At 45.7% G+C, this 21,963-nt stretch overlaps 1 pseudogene; it reads right to left on the reverse strand.

The window, feature by feature from the left end:
- Nucleotides 1-902: 902 nt before the first annotated feature.
- LOC120849116 lies at nt 903-14,279 on the reverse strand (annotated as a pseudogene).
- Nucleotides 14,280-21,963: the final 7,684 nt, after the last annotated feature.

Here is a 21,963-nt window from a genome sequence, read left to right on the forward strand (position 1 = left end):
GCCCAGAACGCGCGACAAAAAAAAAAAAAAAAGTGGACGTTTGCAAAAAAACTTATTTTTGGATGAAAATCGAAGATTAGAAAAAGGGTGATCGTAAAAGTCTTGGATTGGATCGCATTCGAAAGGTACTTCCACTGTGTTCGGTCGGCCGGCTCTGCGTCCCTCGAGCAAGGATTGTCATGGAGAGAGTCCTGGGTCCTAAGCTGGGATTCCCCCATTCCGCTGCTGGACCCTCAAATCATCCGAGAGTCTTTTGATAAGCTCATGCACATTTGCAACAATGGAGTACAAGAGACTGAATAGTGATTGCGCAACGACAAGCAAGGATTCTCCATTCGATGTACTGTGACAAGTCTGTATGTGAACTTCAGTTATGCATTAGGCTATTTTCTATAGTTATTTCCGCGTGGAATACCTGTTGTAATGATATTGTTTTGGCATGCATAATACAATACAATAAAAAAGAACAAAAATCTGGTGGAAGCTTAGAAAAAAAAAAACGTTATAAACTGTTATTTATAAAAATATTGTGCAGGTGAATATCTCGTTAGTAATATATTGGGGCTTCAACTTTGCATGGAAGGCAATAAACTGTTTCCGGGGGCAACTTCTTTTGAATCGTGCTGTATTTATTATAGTGTTCTCTTTAAAAAAATGAAAAGTTTGTTTTGCTTATTTCTAGCGGTATACGTAAAATAAAATTTCATTCGATCACATTGAAATTTTTATGGTGAAATGCACACCAGTAATATCTTTATTGTCAATTTAGTTGATTGGGTTGAGAACGTTTTCCTTGAATTTGCCCATATAATTTCCTGGTGGATCGTAGTTGCACACGACGTAGATGTTATCGCTATACGAACGTGCCCAGCCGCAGCCAAGCTTTGTGGAGTTTTTCCACACTACTTGAGTGAAATGGCCAGTTGCACCACTGAACCCCCCGTAATTGAAGTCGTAGTACTCGATCTCGTCGTACCAGGCAGAGACCACATCTTGTGCTAAAAATGAAAATAAAGGTACAATTTGTAGGTCTTGAACGTGGGCAAAGCCAGCTGTAGAAAATGCATTTCACATGAGTTGTATATTTAGTGGCACGTCATTTTCAAGATATGTTTGTTGCTGATCAAAAAGCTTTGAATTATGGCTTACTACGTGGGGATTTTATTCCTCACGCAAGTAAACTTGGAAGATTATTGCATTACCGCTTAAATGTATTGTACCGTCTACATCCCATAATTATTATTTGTACAGGTAATTGCGATTTGAAAGTTGAAACTAGATTTAGTAAAACATTTGAAGAGAAATCGGAGGTGAATTAAGAATAATTACTAATGCACCATTTACGCATGTCATCTAGAATGCAACAACTTTAGTAATTTTACTTGAGATATTGTGCGTATGCAATCCCACGAATAATGTTTAGTTCTGATAACGTTAGTTATGTTTTCCTATTAATGTTTGCATTTCCATCTATCTTTAAGAGAGGTAATGAAATCTAACTAGAATTTGTATTTCAATTGTAGAGGCATAAATCTCGTAAATATATATATTTTAAATTTTATATCATTTTTTTTATGTAATAGTTAGGACAATGAAACAACAAGTTTTTGTTTTCTTAAAAATATATAAAAGATATATTCAAAAATTCTTTGAAAAAAATCCGAAATTAAAAAAAAAACAGTATTTAGAACGGGGAAAAATGATCGGGGTACACCTAAGCATTTCTTATAAGTAATGAATGCGAAAGCATGCAAGCCGCTCGTCCGCTCACTTTTTTGTCTGCTGCGTACTTTTCGTCGCCGGTCAGCGCGTGTGCTCCCCTGGGCATGAAGCGTCCAAGGTCACCGTGCCCAGGGGAGCAACGGCGAGCTGATTGATGGATACGCAGCGCCATGGGGTGAGCGGTCGTGGAACTTGACGAGCGCAGCAGCCAATGGGAGCCCCGTCGACGCGCGCCAGCCAATGGAACCGATGGAAACTATCTGCCGTTTTCGCGCTTCAAACTGATGACGTCCGCTCGCTCCATGAGACAGTTAACGCTTTCGTATAAAAAAATTAGATATATATATTTGGCGCGGAACGAATTTAGTTCGCGCCTGCGCAATGCGCCGCTAGTCACGTGGTAGACCTGTGAGCCGTCGCGCTGCGTCGCCGCCGCAGAAAGTGCCGGAGCTGTCTGAGATCCCCGAACTCCCAGGGCGCACTATTGATTAAAGACCGGTGGCTTCGCTGGGGTTCCATTAAATTTAAGCCTTTTCTTGTCTACTTTTTCGTCTGGTAAGTTCGGTTTTGGCAAATTTATAGAAAAAATGCACCTCCTGTGGGCGAGGTGGCACATAATTTTAGCGCACCAGGTTAAAGAACCGAATTTTGCGGTCGATTTCAAGAGCGTGGCCGTTATTTCAAACACCCGATAGTTACACTGAGTTGGTTAACATCAACTATACGGAGCAAAGCCAACACATCTGCTCTCGCATGTCACCTATATGGACGTCTCGTATAATTGTGTTTGATCACCTTCAATTGACATAATTTCTGTTTTTAAGCTATTCAAAAACTGAGTAATGTCAGAACTAGGGTAGGTTATGTGGTATTGTTTTGTGTTTCTTTTCCTTTGTTCAGTATCTGTTTGCGGACTACAATTTGTCTTACGAGAAAAATGAAATTTCAAAACGCTGTTCGCTCATTCCCTTTAAGAAAAAAACAAACCTCTTAACTAAGCTGGTGGGAAGTCAACTGCCAAATATACACGCGTTATAAGTCAATAAATCATGTAACATATTTATGAACTTGCATCTCGTAGTAGATTTTTGTTCTTTATGAGATAAATCGCCGTGATACTGCAGGATAGCCGAGAAGCATCACGGAAGTAATGTTTCCTATTACTTAGGCATTTCTCTTTGCATTCTACAGATTCCCTAAGCTTCGCGCCTTCCCCATGATCTGTTGCTTCCACCATTTGCTCCTCCGTTTCTCGTCTATGAGTAGAAATTGAGGGAGAGGCGGAAATAGAAGTGCACTTGGGCGGCAGAACGCAGAGCTCTAACTGGATGGATTAGTGGGCACATGAAAGGCTAAATATCATTGTCTGTAGCCACTCGTCGAACGGTTTCGAGCGTGTTCGAGTCGTTCGACGAGTGACTACAGACAAATGAGCTAGCTTGCGGTCTACCCCCTAATAATTCCAACCAAAGATCTGAGTTCTGATGTCTTCTCGCGCTCTTCGTCTCCTCCTCTTTCTCTCCCTCTTCCGTTTTACTTTAATTATTTGCATGCACTTTTCCCGTTCTTACATAATTTTTCCAGCTGTCTCAGTTTTGCAAACATCTGATTTGTTTTACGTTACAAGCGTTCCGTCCTTGTCCTAATCATATAACAGAAAACACGCATGAACGCCCTGATGGATTCCTATGTAAAATTAACCCTTCTCAAGAGCCTCTGGAGTAAAAGTTTGCATAGGTTTTGTTGAGTACCATTCTATAAACGTAATATAACGTAGGTGTAACTATTCTGAATTCTGACAACGGAATAAGTCCAGGGTCGTTAACATTGAACTTCGACATCCTGGTTAAAATTTGAGTAGGTGCAATAGTCGGGTGCTATTATTACATTTTGTGTTGTGCTTAAGCGTGCTAAAAGTTTAATTTAAGATATAATGCTCACTAACGGTTTGGTCCTTGGGGAGCTGGCGATGGCCCAAACATGTAAAGATTTTCGCCATAAGGATTGTTCGATCGGTGTTCCATAACGTCTTGAGCAGCGTTATCTTCTGCCCAGTCTTGAGCCCACAAGTTTATCTGTGAGGAAAACAAAATCATAGATCATGATGAGCAAAAAATATCCTAAGCAATGATATCCCCAAGCATTCCATAAGATATAAGCGGAGGATTTAGTGCACTAAGTTGCTTAATATTGCCGAAATATGGGCTGGATGCGAGACAGTATAGCGATATATATTTGACTTAAAATGAAACCATACAACCAACTATAAATATAAAATAATATCTAGAGATGAACTATTTTCAGTAGACTAAGTTCCACCAAAGAGATTTTCAAGTGTCAATGAGGGAGCAAGAAAATAGGAAATATATCGACAAGAAAGAAAGAAACACGAACGCAAGTTTTCTTACCTATTCAAATTTGATGCTTTAAAACAAAACGCAAAGCAAGCAACGACAGAAAAAAATCGCTCGACGTGGTAGCCTTAGTTTGGTATTTTGCCAAGATACTGGCGCTAATCGCAAGATTTAATATTGTTACCATAGAGGCCTGTTCACAAGGGAAGCGCAGCGCTGAGATAGCGTGAATTATGGGCGAAATTAGCACTAGATTAGCGCCTGTTGTGTGGCGCATTATAAGCACAAACTGGAAAAGGCCCAGTGACATACCACAAGCTGCTGAAATAGCGCCGATTCACAGCGGTGTGTATAACACTAAGATAGCTGCGTTGTTTGTGGGAACAGGTTTTATCAACAACAAAAATACCGGTCACAAAAAAAAAAAAAAAATTGCCCCTTTTTTGCAGATGTTTGAAATGAACGTGGTTTTGTGATGTGGGCGGAAATACTAGAAAAGTGACTGTTGTCAACAAATGCTGATTAAAAAAAAAGTACTGTAGGTACAGTTGTTCGTTTCCTATTTCATAGTAACAGTTGTTGGTGGGAACCTTCCGGATAGACTGGATGCATGTCCTTCGCGAAAACCACCCCGAGAGCGTCATCAATCATTTCATCGCTCCCAGCCCCAGCACCTGAGGCTCCAAGGTGCGCACCCGCCGCTGAACTTATAAGAAAACGAAAATTTCGTCTGTCGAGTCGGATTTAAACCAGCGAACTATGGATGACAGCAATCGTTGCTGCTACAGTCAACCGCTCTACCAAGTGAGCTACACAAAAACTAAATTTATTTTATTGTCGAAGGAACAGATTGTAATGAATTAAGGGGGGGGGTATACATTCACTTTCTGTCTATTTTCGATGACGCGTCTCTGTCTTGTGAACCTCGAGCGTCCACTCGAAGCACAAGCACAGCGAAGTCCAATGAGCGCGCGCTGAAGGCTGGGCGTTCGAGGGAGACGCCCCACCAACCTAACCATGACAGTGGCTACACGTTAACACGCTGTGGACTAACAAACCCGCGTTTGCCAACAGGTCTGAGTGTTGCTTGTGCACAGAAACAAAATCCACACATTGACAAGCGTCCGCGCGTGTGTTTTGCCGACTACAGCGCCACCGCAGCTCGGAGACGCAGGAGGCGAGTGTTGGTCTCTAGACTTTAGCAAAAATCGCCTTCTGCGCTGCCATCTTAATCTGCTGGGCTGTGGAACGCGTTCTGAACATGCGCTGCAGCTCTGTTGTACGGGGTATCAGACGCTGAGCATGCGTCCATAGGTCACTGACTCAGCCTTTTTCGCCCGGGTATTAAGCAATGCATAGGTTTATACACGCTGCGATTGCTCCTGATCGGCCAGGTGGCCGAGGTGCAGCTACAACAGCGGTCACTTTGCACGTGCGACGCAGCATTTCGACCTGCCGCAAAGCTCCGCGGCTTTTGGTTGTACCGAAAGATACTGCAAAAGTAGTGGAGTAAGCTTCCACAGGTTCCAGGTGCACGCCGACAGACGCAATTAATGAATAGCCTGCGTGGATAGAAAAAAAAAAGTTTGCCTGGCACGTATGTCCACTCCTGTGGTAAGCCTTCATTGAAGGTAAGTGCGTAGCTTCGACTGCAATCGTTGTTCCCAGCGCTGAGGCACTTCTCTGAGTAGGGACGTCATCTGATACAGACCACTCGGACTTCGCTCCCGCGGTGTTTGCACACAAATTGCCCAACAAAAGTTCGTCGGTTGCTCGTTACGCTTAGGCATCGTAAGTTGTAGCAGCTGCCCGCTGCGACGGCATCACCGATCGCAGCGGCCGCTGCGACGGCCGCTGCGATCGGTTATATCGGACGACGCACAACGCGGCGCCTTAAGGCGTCCAGCTTGCTGTCTCATACCAAGCTTGTGGGTTAAAAAAGTGCAGTTAAATTTCCGACACGAACGACTGCCGATATATTCGTTCACATAACGCTCAAATCGGTCTTACCATACTCGAAGTAGTTGTATGCCTCAAGAAACGTGCATGCTTGCGACGCGTCGGCCGTAAAAAAGCTCGGCAAAAAGACCAGGCAAACTACAACGTGCGCCACCGAGGTTGGCGGCAGCAAATTGGCCGATTTGGCGTGGGGAGCGCCAGTGTTCCGTGCTCATGGCGTAGACGTCCTCGAAGGCGACCCAGCCAAGGCACAGTTTCTTGGTCTATCACTTCTGCTCGGGCTCTGGTAGCGAGCGCGAATAGTCAGACATAAAGAGTAAGAAATAAAAAAAAAAAAAAAAAAAACGACACAGGACAGAAAAAAATGCTACAAACGTTGGTGCAGCTTCGGTTAGCGAGCGTACAGTCTACGTCACAATAGGAAGAACACGGCGAGAGCAGTCGCTTTTGTCTGTTCGCGACGAGAAGATTCGGTGTCGCCATCTAGCGGAAGGCAGGCACAACCCAAAGTGAGCCACTTCTCAGGGCTAAATCGGTCTTCGTTCAGCCTCGCTGTCGCGATGGTCACTTTTCATATTGTCTAATTTTCTTTTATTACACTTTTTTTTTTGCGTTTGTCGAGGACGATTGCGATTATTGCTTTTGGCAGATATCAGGCTTCAATTCTACTAGCTTGAGTGTTCTTACTGTTTTGTTACGGGCAAAGCGCGGTAAAGATGCTATTTTTTAGCTGGCTGAATGTTTCAAATTTACATATCTTTTTCCACCTTGCTTTGACGATTTCAGAAAAATTCATCGTCTTAGTTCGTTAGAGAACTGTCAACGGTAGCATTGTTGTCCTGGTTTCCTCCCGTGAGATAAACTTAGGTTTGACATGCGCCAAAAAACAAGGACACCAGGAGCCATTCGATGATATGATAAGCTACTGTCAAACGAACTTTTCATTAAGAAAAGACGAATATACATACACTCCCAAGTGAACCATTCGCTCACAATCAAACGTCTAGCATGATGTAAACAAACCAGGGCACCCGCACATTTCGTGCAACACGTGGCATCCACATTCTTCTCAGTGGCGGTTATGTCCGCCAACGAGAAGGTGTTCGCTGTAGCTATACCTCCTAGGAGGCAAAGCATAATCCCCCCTCCCCTCCCCCCCTCCTTCAATATTATCACTATTGGATCCGCGAAGTACAGTACAGCCAGCGTCAGATTCGCGGTCAGTGTGTTGTGGTGCCACTCCCAACGAGCGCGACCCAAGACTGAGGCGTTTTCCCTTACAGCGTGGCTCGTCGAGCTTCAGAGTGTTTGCCGCTTGGGGCGGTTCCCTTAACCGCTAACATGCACACGCCTTGTCCTCTGTATGGTATTGAGTCGACACCCCGTTGTGCCGGCGCATGCGCACGACCACCCAACCAGGCGAACTTTCACACAGTAAGAAACTTCCGGGAAGTACTAATTCGAATGACGCTACTATCAGTTACGACGCGCCGAGAAGGGAGATAGAGAGAGAGAAAGAGAGAGAGAGAAACTCAACTTTATTTTTAAAAACTCAGTTCCGAGCCGCGTTCGTCCTCCCTGTAAAGGGGTGTACAACACTGTACTTCAGAACGCGTGAACCGTCACTTCTCCGCCATATTGAGTGAAAATTAAAGCCCTGCATTCCGTCTTCTGTGTAGACATGAACCTCACAAAAATCGCGGCTTTTCTCCTTGCCTCGTCTGCTTTTCTGTGACGTCAGTGCACGTCAGATTTGACGCCGCGCGCGACCTGCCAAAAGTGTGCGTCGACCATCTGTTGTACCGTTTTCAAGGCCGCTGTCACCACGGGAGGAAGGGCTAAGTGGTCTTGGCGTTCGGGTTCCGCTCGCGCGAAGACTCTCGCCGCCTTGTATTCGTGTCCTTCCCTTTCCCGTTTCGAGAGGCCCAGCTTGGCTCAGCCTAAAACAGCAGCGGTGGCCTTGGGTGACCGCTGCTGTTTTCAGGCTACCGTGTAAAGGAAAAAAGCGGACCTTGGCGGAGGCAAGCATTACCTAAGACGAAAAACACGGTCGACGGCGGACCGCCGCACGCCATTTAGCGGAGGTGTGTGACTTTACGGTTTCTGAAGTTTCCTCTTTGGGTTGTACGGGTCTTGGTCATCAGCCGGGGGTCGTGGGAGTAGCTATCTCGTTTGTGCTGAGTTAGTAGAGGTCAGAGGGCCTCTTGGAGGTCGTGAAGTGGAGCGGCCCAGCTTGCCCAGAAGTAGGGGATGGCTGGAGGGAAGAGGTTGAGTGGGAGGTAGGTAGGAGAGGAGGTTGCCCCGGTGCATTCTCAGTTGTTGGTGTTGGAGGGGTGGCCTCCACAGCCTTGGTGCTTGGGTTGTTTGAGGAGCCCTTGAACGTGGTGGTAAATGAGGTCGCGGGTTATGGAGAGTGTCTGGGCTTGTCGTACGTAAGTCGTGTCGGCCCCAAGGAGGAGCTTGGAGGGAGAAGGGAGAGTGCACAATTTAAGAACGTTGTTCATGGCGGTGACACTGGCGTTTTCTGTGCTGTTGTGCTCTGGGTTCACTGCGGTCGTATTGTTCAGACCAGGGTGTTGGGGGACCTGGGGGTTCCCTGTCGCGGGCCAGAGCGTGGGATATGGATATGGATATGGGCGTCAACGCTTGCGACTTGAATTCCCCGAGGGCTTTTTGGGTCTTGGTGCTCAAGGCGATAGCAGAGGTTGTGTGGTCGTAGAGAGTGATGGCTTCTGTCAGAGCTTAAACCTCCACTGCGATTAATGATGAGACGTCCGACTGGAAACGTGTGAAAGTCAAGTGGAGAACTACAACGGCGGTAACGACGCGGGGGGGGGGCGGGGGGGGGGGGTGGACTTTGTCGTTTGTGCAATAAGTCTCGTGTGTGTGTGTGTGTGGGGGGGGGGGGGTTACGGTTAGGTATGACACCCTGCCCTGTCGGCGTTTTTGGTCGCTCTCAGTGTCCATGTGTTTGTGAATGGGGCGGGGTTTGATTCTGGAGATTTTGTCCATGGCGGTGATCGAGACGGAAATAATTAAAGGGAGGTGACACGTGGGGAGACCAAGGGGTTCGAGGATGGGCCTTGTTTGGAGGTGGTGCGTCTGTGGAGTTAAGCTTGGTGGTGAACTTCTGTTCGTCCTTCAAGGTTACTGAAGAGGGCGGTGCGTCTGAGCAGGATATTTGCTCTCTAGGTGGGCGACTCCGAGTGCCGTACCGGTGCACTTCCACAAGGCTGCCTGAAGCTTGTTGCGTTGTGTTGCGGTTTCGGGTTGATAATTGTACGCATGGATAAAACGAGTGTACCATGGCTTCGATGACTTTTCAGAGCTCATGTTCACGTACTTCCTGGCGTTGTCGCGTGATGCGTCTTATCATGTGGTGGGTCTGTTCAATTTGGCTGAAGACGGTGGTAACCCATATTGTGATGCGACCGTCCTGCTGAAAGATAAAGCCGATGGTCTTGATATGGGTTTACTGAGGTACTGTCTTGCCCTAAGTGAAGCTTGATGAGGTTTATGTAGACGTCAACTCGTTTGGTGTTGTTGTTCGTGACAAGGATAAACTCGAATTTCTTTGGAAAACAGGTCAGACTCATGCTTTCTGCATGGGAATTGATGACGTCCATGCCACTCTAAAGAGCGAATTCTTGTTGCTCTGAACTTGTGGTCCTATAGCAGAGAGTCACGTCATCCGCCTGGAGGGTGCGGTGGAGGCCAGGCATGGCTGCCACTTTTGAAGGGAGGTTTTCTATTTCATGGTGAAACTGGATTGGGGAGAGTTTGGAACCTGGGGGGTGCCTTTTGTAAGTGGATATGGGTCGGACGGATTTTCATTTGGGCACTGAATGCGCAGGGTGCGGTTTGCGAGAAAGTTTTAGAGCGCAGCTCTTAGGCGCCTGTTTCCGGCTTGAGCGTCGTGGTCGTCGGCGTCGGTGTCGCCGTCGCGTCGTCGTCGGCGTAACCGCGCGGTGCATTATAGGTAAATTCCCCCGCTAAATTTACCGGAAAAACTTCCCCGCTAAATCTAGCGGAAAAAGTTCCCCGCTTGGGGGAGGGGTCACGTGACCCCTCCCCCAGGTCACGTGACCCCCCCCCCCAAGTACACGTGACCCTCAGTACCGTTCCCCCTCCTCCTCAGGAGCTGCGCTCCAATTCGGCGTTACAAGGAGTTGTAAACGGCTTTCAATTTTTGATGGATCCAGATAGACCCATTCCCTGTTGGGTTTCAGCCTCGTTGACATAGTATTGCAGCCTGATCCACGTTGTCAAAAGCCTTTTTAATGTCGATCCTAACTATAGTGCGGAGCCCGGCCGTGCCTGAAAATGCGTAAAACACTTCCTGTATCCTGCGCGCCACGTCCCGAGTGCTCATGTTAGAGCGAAGACCCACTATCGTGGGGGAAAGTAGGACTTGATTTTGGGGGTGCCAGACGAGGCAATGTAGGACCATTTTTTATAACATTTTCTAGTCAGGACGGTGTGGAGTTAGGACGGAGATTAGTGACTGTCGTGGGTGGCTTGCCGGATTTAGCAATGGCGATGATGATGGCTTCCTTCCATTCAGGTGAGATGGTTTCCTTTCGCCAAACCTCGTTGATGTGTTCAAAGAGTTTGGTTACCCTGCTCTCCGTGAGGTTGCGCAATCCGCCGTATTCTGTAAGCGCTGACGTGGATCATCTCAGATACAGTGAGGATGAGTTACAGGAGCGGAATCGAGTGCGGAAGCCCAAATGGCGTGAAGGTACTCAAAATCGTTCTCAGGAGGTGGTAAAGAAACGGCAGGGACGTTGCGATGACAGAGAATTGCGTGAGTACCGAGCTGCTGTCGCTATGAAACACTCAACGGGTAGCGTAAATGCTTTCTGATTTTTTTTGCCCGAACACCTAAACGGCTGTTTCAATGACCTCATAGTCTTGTAAATATTAACGTGAAACGTTTTCGGCTAGGTGTTCTGCATTTTATGAAGGCTGGATAAAAGCGAAAACGCGAGGTTTTACAATGATTGGTTGAGTCTTCGACATTGATTGGTTCACGGGGCGGTCATATGGCCAGAGGGGTATGCGAGAAGGAGTGAGGTAGACTAGGAGGAGCTTGACCACCCGTGAGCACTGAAGGAGAGGAGATTGCGAGCATAAGAGGCTCTGGAAGATCGCCACGTTTATCAGCCCGATTATGGTGTATGGCGTCATTTTAGGAACATCTATGAAGTGTACACATGGTACGCGTTAAACTTTATAATGAAGAGCGCCGAGAACGTAGGCGTCTGGCGTCTGAAAACTCGAAAAATCGCTAAACGTGTTCGATGCAAGAACGCTTCACGTACCAACACAATTGCCTAGGTTTTGTCATAATTATTTTAGAGCCCCACGGCAGCAAAGAATACAAGGCAATCCGCAGTTTTAACTTGGTCATATTCTCCGAGAACTATATGTCAAACCTTTACGCATGTGCGATCTGCAACATTTAGGAATTGATGCCTAACTTTGAAATTAGAATACAAAAATCGAGTGCATTAAAGCTCCCGTATAACGTGCGTCACAGCGACAGCAGCTCGATGCTTGCGTGAACCGGTAGGATAGTGACACCATCGACGTTTCCGTGCCGCCTCTTAAGCTTTATTGTCAAGATATTGTTTTTCGCATTCGGTTTTGTTTGTTTCTTATCCGTACCTCATTTGCGAAGAGTCTTGTCAGCGCCCCGCAGCTAAAATTTTCGTCCTTCTGACACCCGAACTGTCAGAAGGACGAAAATGTACGCGACTTGTACGCGATATGGCGTACAAGTTCGTCTGCACGCATGGTCGTTCGAATGCACAGGCACCGCGATGTGTGGACTGCAGTCATCGCGACTACAGCCAAATGTGTTCGAGCGTGTAAGAAGACAGTGGCGGCGCTGTGCGGCTCCTCGCAGAGTTATTTTTGCGGGCATATCGCATGTAGGATCCGAAGTAAAGCAAGGGTTGCGTCAGTAACTCATAATGAATTATTCTTACATGAGCATCGCGCTACATAAACGCCTGGGGCCACAGTCAGCGCTGACTTCTCTTATACAAGACTTCTCTTATACAATTTCACAAGTAATTTGTAATTTGAGTAGAAGTTTCCCGGAATAAGTAATTAAAGTAGACTACTAATTACCGAAATAAAGATGTAATTCAAAGTTACTAAACTACTCAGAAAAGTAGTATAACAACTGTAACTTGAGTCGAGTAGTTGAACTGCGTACAAGACTGCTTCAAAGGGAAGTTTTCTTGAAGGGAGACCATAAAAGTTCCTGAGGGCTCCCACCAACGGCTGTCCTTTGTAGAATGGCTAAAGATGCATTCCCGCTTCTTCAGCACTTAGTGCGCTTTTGACATTGATAAAGTTTGACTACCTCGAACGAGATAGGTTATCTCTTTTAGAACGGTAGTTTCATAGACGAGGTGGCAAGCTTTATAAAATAAGCGCTCTGAGCTGACCAGCTTATGGTTAATTTACACGAGGGCTATGCATTTCACGTCTCGTATTATTATGTGTGAGGAAATATCGAGAAGCAATCGGAGCTCTTAATTTCAGATTACCTTGTAAAGGTCTTTAAGAAAGAGAAAATTTGACAGGGCAACATACTTTTTCATCTAGAACCATTGGTGGACTTTGGTGACGATTCCGGTAGTCGTTGTGGATTTCCAAACATTCCTCTCTAAACTTTGTTTTGTCCTTCTCAAGTCAGGCAATAAAAAAAAAAAAAAAAAACGCACAAATTGACGGTTTGGTAAATTTGTTTTGGAACATTGGAAATTTGGGAATTTCTATGACATTTAGTTTCGGTCTTGACCGGTACTTATCAGTGTAACAAATTAAACTCCGGAGCTCTACACAAAAGGAGCATGTAATAATATCTTCGTAATTGTTAATATTTTATAGAATACTGTGCATGGAATTCAAGCTAATGAAAGCCATTTTCTCCGCTGTGGGATAGGGTATATTTTTCCTTATCAAAATTAAACTATTCCATGGAAATTATTCGTATATTTTAGCTCCAGAACTAGCGTAAAATTTTGGATTGCACTTAAGGCGTAATCCGAGAAATTTCTCGGTGTGTAGGTTTTCGACCTGCGCACGTACCTTTTCTTCCTCAGTGTTGGGATATTGACCTGGAGAAATTTATACAAAACAAACTTAGTTAATATTATCAATGTAGCATTGAATAAAATTCGGTATTTATCAGGGAAATACGAACATATTTGCAGCTAATATATAAGCTTTTAAGAATGTCAGGCTCATTTCAACTGTATTAGCCTAATTAATACCAGAAGCCGTTCTTGAAGCGCCACTTACAATAACTCATAGACATACGGAAAATTTAAAGTTATCCTATCCACACTATAGATTATGCATACGATAACAGTCAGAACGCGTGTTCTTTAGCCATGCCACTATTTTCTAGCCAACTCACCCAAATGTGATGAGGGGTAGGTGGCAAGTACGGCCTTCAACCATATGAGTGACCCATTGAACGAGGCAGTTTGAGCCGGCTTTGCTGAATTAGCTTTGGCCAGGCTTGAGTACATTAAAGTGTTGAAATAAATCAACCTTTATTCTAGACTCGCTTTCTCTCTTCCTTTCTTTAAAAGAACGCATGTTTGGTCAAAGCGTGATTAGCACGGACGCATCAGCTGCCTAGACGAATGGGGCTTTTATATTAAGGGAGACCATACTTTTCCGAAAAGGCCTGTAATAGCATTGTAGGTCGGAACTACAGGTTGTCTTCATCTGTATCGGTTTATTATTCTGAAGAAGATAGAGTTGCACTGACCGAACTTTTTGAACCTTGGCGGTTGCTTCAAGTGTCGACACAATGGATCGGTCACATGTGGCTTCTAATTGAACTAGAGGTGTCTTTTATAAAATTATGCCTATGAATAATAGTGCTGTTATTTTAGAATATATAAATATACAAGTGCTAACTACAGCGAAGTGGAATTATTAAAAATGGTGGTTCTGATGCTTCTACACGAGTGTGCCGGTGCAGATGTCTCTAAATCTGCAATCGGCACTTAATGCATGGAACATAGACACCTCCCTCGAGTACGTAACTATGATCAATAAATCGTATGATCAAATGAACAACTATTCTGTAAATTGATATGTCAACAGATTCTTTCATGAGACCGCCGCATAACCCAGATAATAATACTTGCCGACGACAGCGTTCAATACGAAACACAGGGTGAGCAAAGCTTTCAGACTGAAGAAATTCATATCGTGTTCTCGCAGTGAGCTGTTAACCACTTGGTTGCTTTAGAAACATTCTGGTGCTATATATAGGGAGGCTAGAAGTGCTGTATTTCGGCGAAACGCATGTTATGCGCGACGTTGACACAGTGTAAGCAAGCACATGCCATTGTTTGTGTGAAACCTATGTATGTTGCGCACAAAACTTGTCACCAACCTACCTAAGCTTTGTTGGCCTATATGTAAGATGTCACTCGAAGAACTTTTGTTTCAAGAGTCTTTATATCTTAATTCGTGTTGTATTTTGACCTTTCTAATACAAGCGAGATCACAGAGGTAGGTTTCAATTGCGAATTTTCTGCCAGTCAAGAAGCAATGTTGAATTTAATTTCCCTGAACCTGCTGCAAGTCTGAGAGTGATAATTTGAGGAGTCTGTCCGTTTATCGCATTGCTGGGGTTCTGCCTTCTTGGAGTTTCATTTCGAGAAAAGAGTAGGCGTGTTTGCTAGAGTTTTGTTTTAGCTGACAGTCCTTGTTTTCCAAACTTTCCTTGCTTGTTTAAGGAATTCAGATTTTATTGGACGTTTTACGTCATACGTCTTAAAAAGAAAACTACAGTTCGCGAGTTTAGTGAGAGAGCCGTTTTAAGAGAAGGCAGGTGAGATTTCGACAATACTAATGAATTCGTTAAGAATAGGCATAAAATATTTAAATAAATTCATCTACCTTAATAGCATCTCTCTTCAGATTAATTCGCCCAAAAATATATTTGGTTGAGATAATTAGAAAAATCGAGATGAAATTAAAGCACACATTACCAAAAATCTGTATCCTCAAAGCCCTGCAATGCGTGAAATTCAATGTTTAAGGAGTGATGGTATAAATGTTTTCAAAAGACGTTAAACATTGGTTTTTGGGAGTGAAGCTCATATTGTTTGTCAATTTCGCCGCTAAAGTTGGCAGGAACATTTACGTCAAGTAAACTGATGTCATAGTGATGTCAGAGTATCACGTGACGACGCCACTTGACACCATGACGTCACGTCACGTGACCTGACTCCCCCGGTGTGGTCACGTGGACTGAAGTCGCCACGTGACGCAAGATCACGTTGTAAATTCGAGCTGCCACGCGATACCCAGACGTCACGGCACACCCATTTTTCATCGAAATTTAGCGGGATAATGTAAAGAGAGATGGACGAAAAACTGCTCGAATTAAGGGGTTCCGTTAAGAAATATTGCAGGGTTTTAAAAATACAATGGCTTTTTCAGGATTTCATTAAAATATAGGCTTACACTCTTATATTTGTGAGTGTTAGTACGGTTCATGGATCTCGTCTCCGACTGGTGTGTTTAGCGTCCCATCCATCCATGCATTGAAGGTGATTCCTAAGTGGCAGAAAATCACGTCACAAAATCTGGAGTGCAATGCTGTCAGATTGCTCTACCCTACTGGTTGGTCGTAGAACTTCGGCCGAAAGTCACGTGCAAACGCGAGTGTCGCTCTCATCACAGCATTCCATCTTCTGGAGAACGACCTGCAGCAGAGCAGGTGTCTGAGTCAACCCCCATAGCTGCTGTGACGCTGCCAGGATCGCGGCGGCCACAGCATGACACTTCTATGACGTCAAATACAGAATTCGAGGCACAGCTTTATTTTACTCGTTAAACACACTAGTTGGAGACAGGTTCCGGGCATGCACAGATCGCATGGAAGACGAGAGACATTCTTTGTCTTTATTCAGGAGAAACCCGCAGCGCCTCTTACGCGTTTTTGCAGGGAGCACAATGCATTATAAAATAAATCGGCGCCTGGTGGGCGGTAGAATATGGCATCACTGGGGCGCATGTTGACCTACCCGACCACCCTTGTTCACGCCGCGTTACGGCGCGAGTGTCCGGCGGCACATTACAATGCGAAACGATGGGGCGCAGCTGGCGATAAATATTTGGCTGTAAACAAAGTTGACGCTAGTTCTGGCGGTGATTACAAACCCCCAAACACTGCGTGGTAGAGTGCCAAGTATGTCGAGGCGGCATTTTTAGATCTAAACGGCATCTGTTAGCACAAATCACTGGCTTGCGTTTTAACCAGCCGGCGGCGAGCACACTTGTGACGTGCCTCCAGGAAGGCCAATCAGGGGCTCGAGGTTCGCATCATTGTTTCAATCAGTGAGGAAAAAGCTATACGCCACTGGGGGCCGTGCTGGTGTCTATGCATTTAAGCGCCCTTCGCACATGATGCGAAGGATGGGAAGGACAGCACTTGAATCTCGCTCAGAGCCGGATAGGTTGTAATGGCGCTGTCCAGTGGCCGCGAAAGGCTGGAAATCTGGGTGCTGTACACCCTATGGAGTTTCTGAAGGGTGACACTTGGTGCTTTCCCCCCATCCGCATTTCATCAGCCGAGACCTTTGGACCCACTTTGTGAAGGCGCTGGTGCTCGAAGTATTGCTGTCGTCGTCTCTGCTGGAATTATTGTTTGAGTGACTATGACTCTCTAACTAGTGTCATAGTCACCTGCCGCCGTTTACCCACACTTAGATAAATCTCGTCAGATTAATTCTTTAAAGTGATTATTGATTTCACAATATGTTGCACAGTCATTGGTAACTACATTACCTTAGAATGAGAAGCCATGGATAAATATAAGACAACGTAGAAGAGCGAATACAAAACTTTAAAGAACATCGCATGTTATACAAATGATATCATGGATGTGTCCATATAAATAGAAAGTGTGAAATTTATGGTAAAAGGTTGGCTTGAAGTTTGTCCCCTCTGCCAAAGGCGATGAAATGCAGTAGCTTTATAGAAACATCGTGGGTGAAAACAATTAGGAAAGGAAATGGTACTACGGTGATGAAATATTTGCATCATCCCATACACACATCGTGGAACACATCACGGCCGGTGTCGTCATCAACGTTATCTTCTAGGACAACGTCGATGACGACGTCCTAGAGGACGACGTTATGAATGAGGTATTCGACGACCTCTAGGACGACGTATAGAACGTCGTCGAGGACCACGTCCTAGATGACATCAAAATCTGTCTTAACCGACCTCTAGCAAGATCTCAATGACGGCGTCAAGTACGACGTCTAGCACGACCTCCAGGACAACCTCGACGACGACCTCTAGGACCACGTCAACCACGACGTCAATAACAGCGTCGAGGACGACGTCGAGGACGACCTCCAAAACGACGTTAGGGTGGCCTCGAAGATGACGTCTTAGACGACGCTGACAACGGTGTCTAGGACGACGTCGAGGGTAGCCTCGAGGACGCCTCTTAGGACGTCCTGAAGGACAGCATCCAGGAAGGCGCCGAGGATGACATCTTAGAGGACGACGTCAACAACGGCGTCTAAGACGACCTCTAGAGTAAAAAGTGAATTAAAAGGTTAATTAAACTGAAGTCGTTTAGAGCTTGACCGTTAGTCTGGTATTAAAGAAAAAAGCTAAACACTCACTAAAAAACGAGCGAGGGGTAATTTAGCGTATTGTTAGCCATTGAATCTGAATATTACGTTCGCCTTTCCCAAGATATAAATAAACGCGAGAAAACACGAAAAAACCTCCGATCAATAGTGACGTCTTAATAGGATCTTTTGGCCGCCAAGCGCTTGTCGCTCGTGTGGTCAGTGGGTGCAATTGTAAGCTGGTTAGGTATATTCCCCCGCACGGACACCAGTTTGACGTCTCTTTCTGACATTTTTGAGAATAACAAGAGTGCGCGTGCATAGCTTTGACAGGCGCTGAAGATACGTGAGAGCGGCAATTCCAAATACTCCTTTTAGACATAATGCTGCGGCAAGGAGGGGCTTCAGGGATATTTTGAAAACGGTTTTCTGCAGCCTCCACAGAAATGTCCGTACGAGCTTCGTGGAGAGGGTCGCCGTTTTTGTTACACATAGATGATTCCTTGCGGACAAACCTTGATTCTAGGAGTTTCCGGGGCCCCCATTTGTCCTCCCGGTAACCGGACAAAAGCTCACCGGACAGAAGCTCAGCGGACGGACGCACACCCTTTTTTTCACAAACCCGGACAGAAGTTCACCTCATTATTTTTTTGCTACTTGTGCGTAACAGGGGCTGGGATAAAGTGCAGACGCAATGGACATTGCACCGTCTTTAGGAGAGGTGGTACCCCACCTCATGAAAATGTGTCGACAAATAAGCCATAACAGGCAGAGAAGCACCAATTTGGGGCCAAAATTTAGGTCAGCAAAACTGAGTGGAGCTGATAAGCCCTCGCTTTTTCATTCTGCTTTATAACGCTAAACGCGCACATACAGGCCAGGCACAATATCTCTTCATTACAAATGCATGGGGTTTCTTGGGGTTCAGGGTAATATTAGAAGTGAATTGCAAGGAAAATTATAATCTTTCCGTCATTGTGCGTCGTAAATGTATTTGAAATCAAAGATTGTCTCAGGGTGATGTGATAGGGAAACTGAAGCAAAACTGTAATGTATAAACTATTGAGTCGCGAATTTTTAAAAACATTTTGGAGGAACGGGAGTTGGGCCTTTTGGACAAGCAGCAAACAGATGACCACTTTAGAAAGCTCTACGGAATTTTTAATAGGCAGGCGTTTCTTCCAACATAGCTTGTGCCCGAACGACAGACCTACATCAGGGAAAAGTCTACATGTGACATCGGTGACCTGCTGGACTACTTTGATTGCACGTATGTCAACGGTCCTTCCGTGATCCTTCTGTGGCGGCATTCAGAGCAAATTCTTTCCTTTGCCTGACTGCGCGCCGACGACTACCGGAGTTTTTCACCGGAACGGTGGCATATGTAGGACGCCACTCTTCAAGTTAAAGACCGGACATACACCTGCGAAGAATAGAACACCGGGTTCCAGAAGCTTGTGGGCCACGCCCATCCAAGCGTCTGGAGGCTGATTGAATTCCGACAGAAAAATCAGGCGCTCGTTGCCACGGCATTGACACAAGCCCGGAGAGGAAAGCACCCAGTAAAGCGGATGCAAAAATCCACTCTGCGGCTGCAGAATTGTCTGAAAAATATTTGCGAGGGGTTTCAGTTATACTTTAATTTGCGAAGATGGCTGGAGCTCGTAGGGGACTGCATTCGCTTCGAACCAATCGATAAATAAACTTGTTTGTGCTCTAAGAAACAAACCATGCACCTGTCTGATTTAATTTATCGCTACGTTTTGGTGTCGCACGCATCCACCAAAGTTGTACGCACTCGTGTTAGGACCAACATGATATTTTCTCCTGGTGACCTTTTGTCCGGGCCTGTAAAAGAAATGGGTGAGCTTTTGTCCGGGATTCGTCCCCCTCGCCAAGGTCGTCGCGGCCAGAAAGTCGAAAGAATGCCCAATTGTCTGCGCATGATACACTAGTTCAGTCTTCAGTCACGTCGCGTGGGATGCGCATGTGACGTCACGCATCTGTTCTTCGAGTCTTGTCCCTCTCCTCTGTCCGGTTTCACCAATGTAGGATGCTGGGCAGTCACTACTGGGGATCTCGTAGATAGCGCCTCACTGGATGTTGGCCGGGGTTGGGTCCTTTGGTTTGGAAACGGAATTTCCAATAGACCGATCTTATTAGCCAGTTTGACTACGCTTCCGCTGCCGCAATGCATCGAGGGAACGTTAGTCTCCCTGCACGTGCAACAACCCCGCTGGACCTCTGCGCGTGTGGAGCACGAGCCGGCATGAGCTCTCGCATGCACGGCCCTCTGCCTCCTGTGAAGTAAAGTTATGGCGGCGTCACGCATGCTCCGAACGCTTAGTGAGATCGGTCTATTGTTCTGTATGTCTTGTAAAGCTGAATAAAGTTGCTTTCCCGGCCAAATTTTACCGCCGATATGTGGATGACACTTTCGTCCTTTTAGATAAAGGTCACGCTAACGATGTTCACCGAGAGTTAAACAGCGTTCGCCCCGCGATACAGTTTTCTTGAAGGCAGAAAAGCATGGCAAGTTGCCCTTCCTAGATGTATGTATAATCAGGAGAGGCGAACCGAACCACAGCATTGAAACGGGTGTGTACCGTAAACCATGTGAAACACATAAGTTTTTTTGAATTTTTTGCCCCATCACCCAGTGCAACACAACAAATCAGTAGTGCGAATACGGAGATCATATACCGTGCCATTTAACGAGCTCCATGGCGCAAATGCGATGACTGATTTACAACAAGCTTTAAAGAAACGTCACTACCCAAAGCGTTTTGTTGACGAGGTCAACAACCAAATGAAGCAAAATGTGCAACAGTGCAAAAGGGAAAGAGATACGTATGTAGCGTGTATCCCTTTTGTCAAAGGAGTCTCCGAACCTCTGAGTCGCGCTTTGAGGCTTCTTGGCATTCAAACTGTTTACAAGCCATACAGAACTATTGGAAATTTCGTTTCCAATCCAAAGGACACAACCCCGGCGAACATCCAGTGAGGCGTTATCTACAAGATCCCCTGCAGTGACTGTCCAGCGTCCTACATTGGTGAAACCCGATGGAGGAGAGAGAGCAGATTCAAAAAACATAAGCGTGACGTCACGTTTACATCCCACGTGACGTGGCTGAAGACTGAACTAGTGGGCCATGCGTAGACAATGGGCCATTCTTTTGACTTTGCGGCCGCGATGACCTTGGGGAGGGAGGACAGATAGGGGCCCTGGAAACTCCTAAAATCATGGTTTGTCTGTACTGATACATCCGGGTGTAACAAAAACCGCGGCCCTCTCCCCGAAGCTTATATGGACGTTCCTAATAAAGAGCGTTTACTTGAGGTTGAACCTTGCACTTGCTTTGTAACTAGTGCAGATGCCTCCCGCATGGGAGGCGAAACATCTAATGAAATTGTTTTTGCTCTTATGTCAAGTAGTTGCTCTCATCTTAATTCATTCTTTGTAATGCCGAATTTGAGCGCTGCTCTTGAGAAGGAGGGGGGAGGATACGGAGAGGAGTGTAACACGTGACATAACGTTACGTCGCACGTGACGTCATGTTACGTCTCACGTGACGTCAGGTTTCACGTCAGAGTTGACGTGACATGTGATATCACGGGGGTGATATTTTACCCCTAAATTTGGCGGTAAATATTTCCGCTGGAACAAGCGGTAAACGTATGCCGCTAAATCCGGCGGGGAAATTATCCCGATAAATTAAGCTGAGAATTTTATGGTAAAATTTAGCGGAAAAGCTTCCCCGCTAAATTTAGCGGTAAATGTTTACGCTGAATTTAGCGGGGAATAGTTTACCCTTGTGACGTAACAAATGACGTAACGCCGGATGTAACGTCTGAGTCAGACGTGACGTCACGTGTGACGTCACGAGGTAAAACTTTTTCTCTAAATTTGTCGGGGAAATTTTTCTGCTAAATATAGCACAAGAATGTTTGCTGCTAAATTTAGCGGAAGAATTCCTCTGCTAACCTTAGCGGGAAACTTTCCCCGCTAAATTTAGTCGAAAAATTTTCGCGCTACGTTTAGCAGAAACATTTCCCGGCCGATTTAGAGGGAAAATTTTCCCTGCTGATGTCACACGTGACGTCACGTGTGACGCCACTATGAGAAACGTCCCGTAATGCAACGCGCGGTTACGCCGACGGCGACGTTGACGGGGACGGCGACACCGCTCAAGGCGGAAACGGGCACCCACAAGCTGCGCTCTAAAACAAAAATAGAACTACAAAGGTTCAAAAAACAATTTAGAGGTCTTATCGCAAAAATAAAC

This window comes from Ixodes scapularis, unplaced genomic scaffold, assembly GCF_016920785.2.
Source record: "Ixodes scapularis isolate PalLabHiFi unplaced genomic scaffold, ASM1692078v2 PGA_scaffold6__148_contigs__length_123643588, whole genome shotgun sequence".
Classification (NCBI taxonomy): Eukaryota; Metazoa; Arthropoda; class Arachnida; order Ixodida; family Ixodidae; genus Ixodes; species Ixodes scapularis.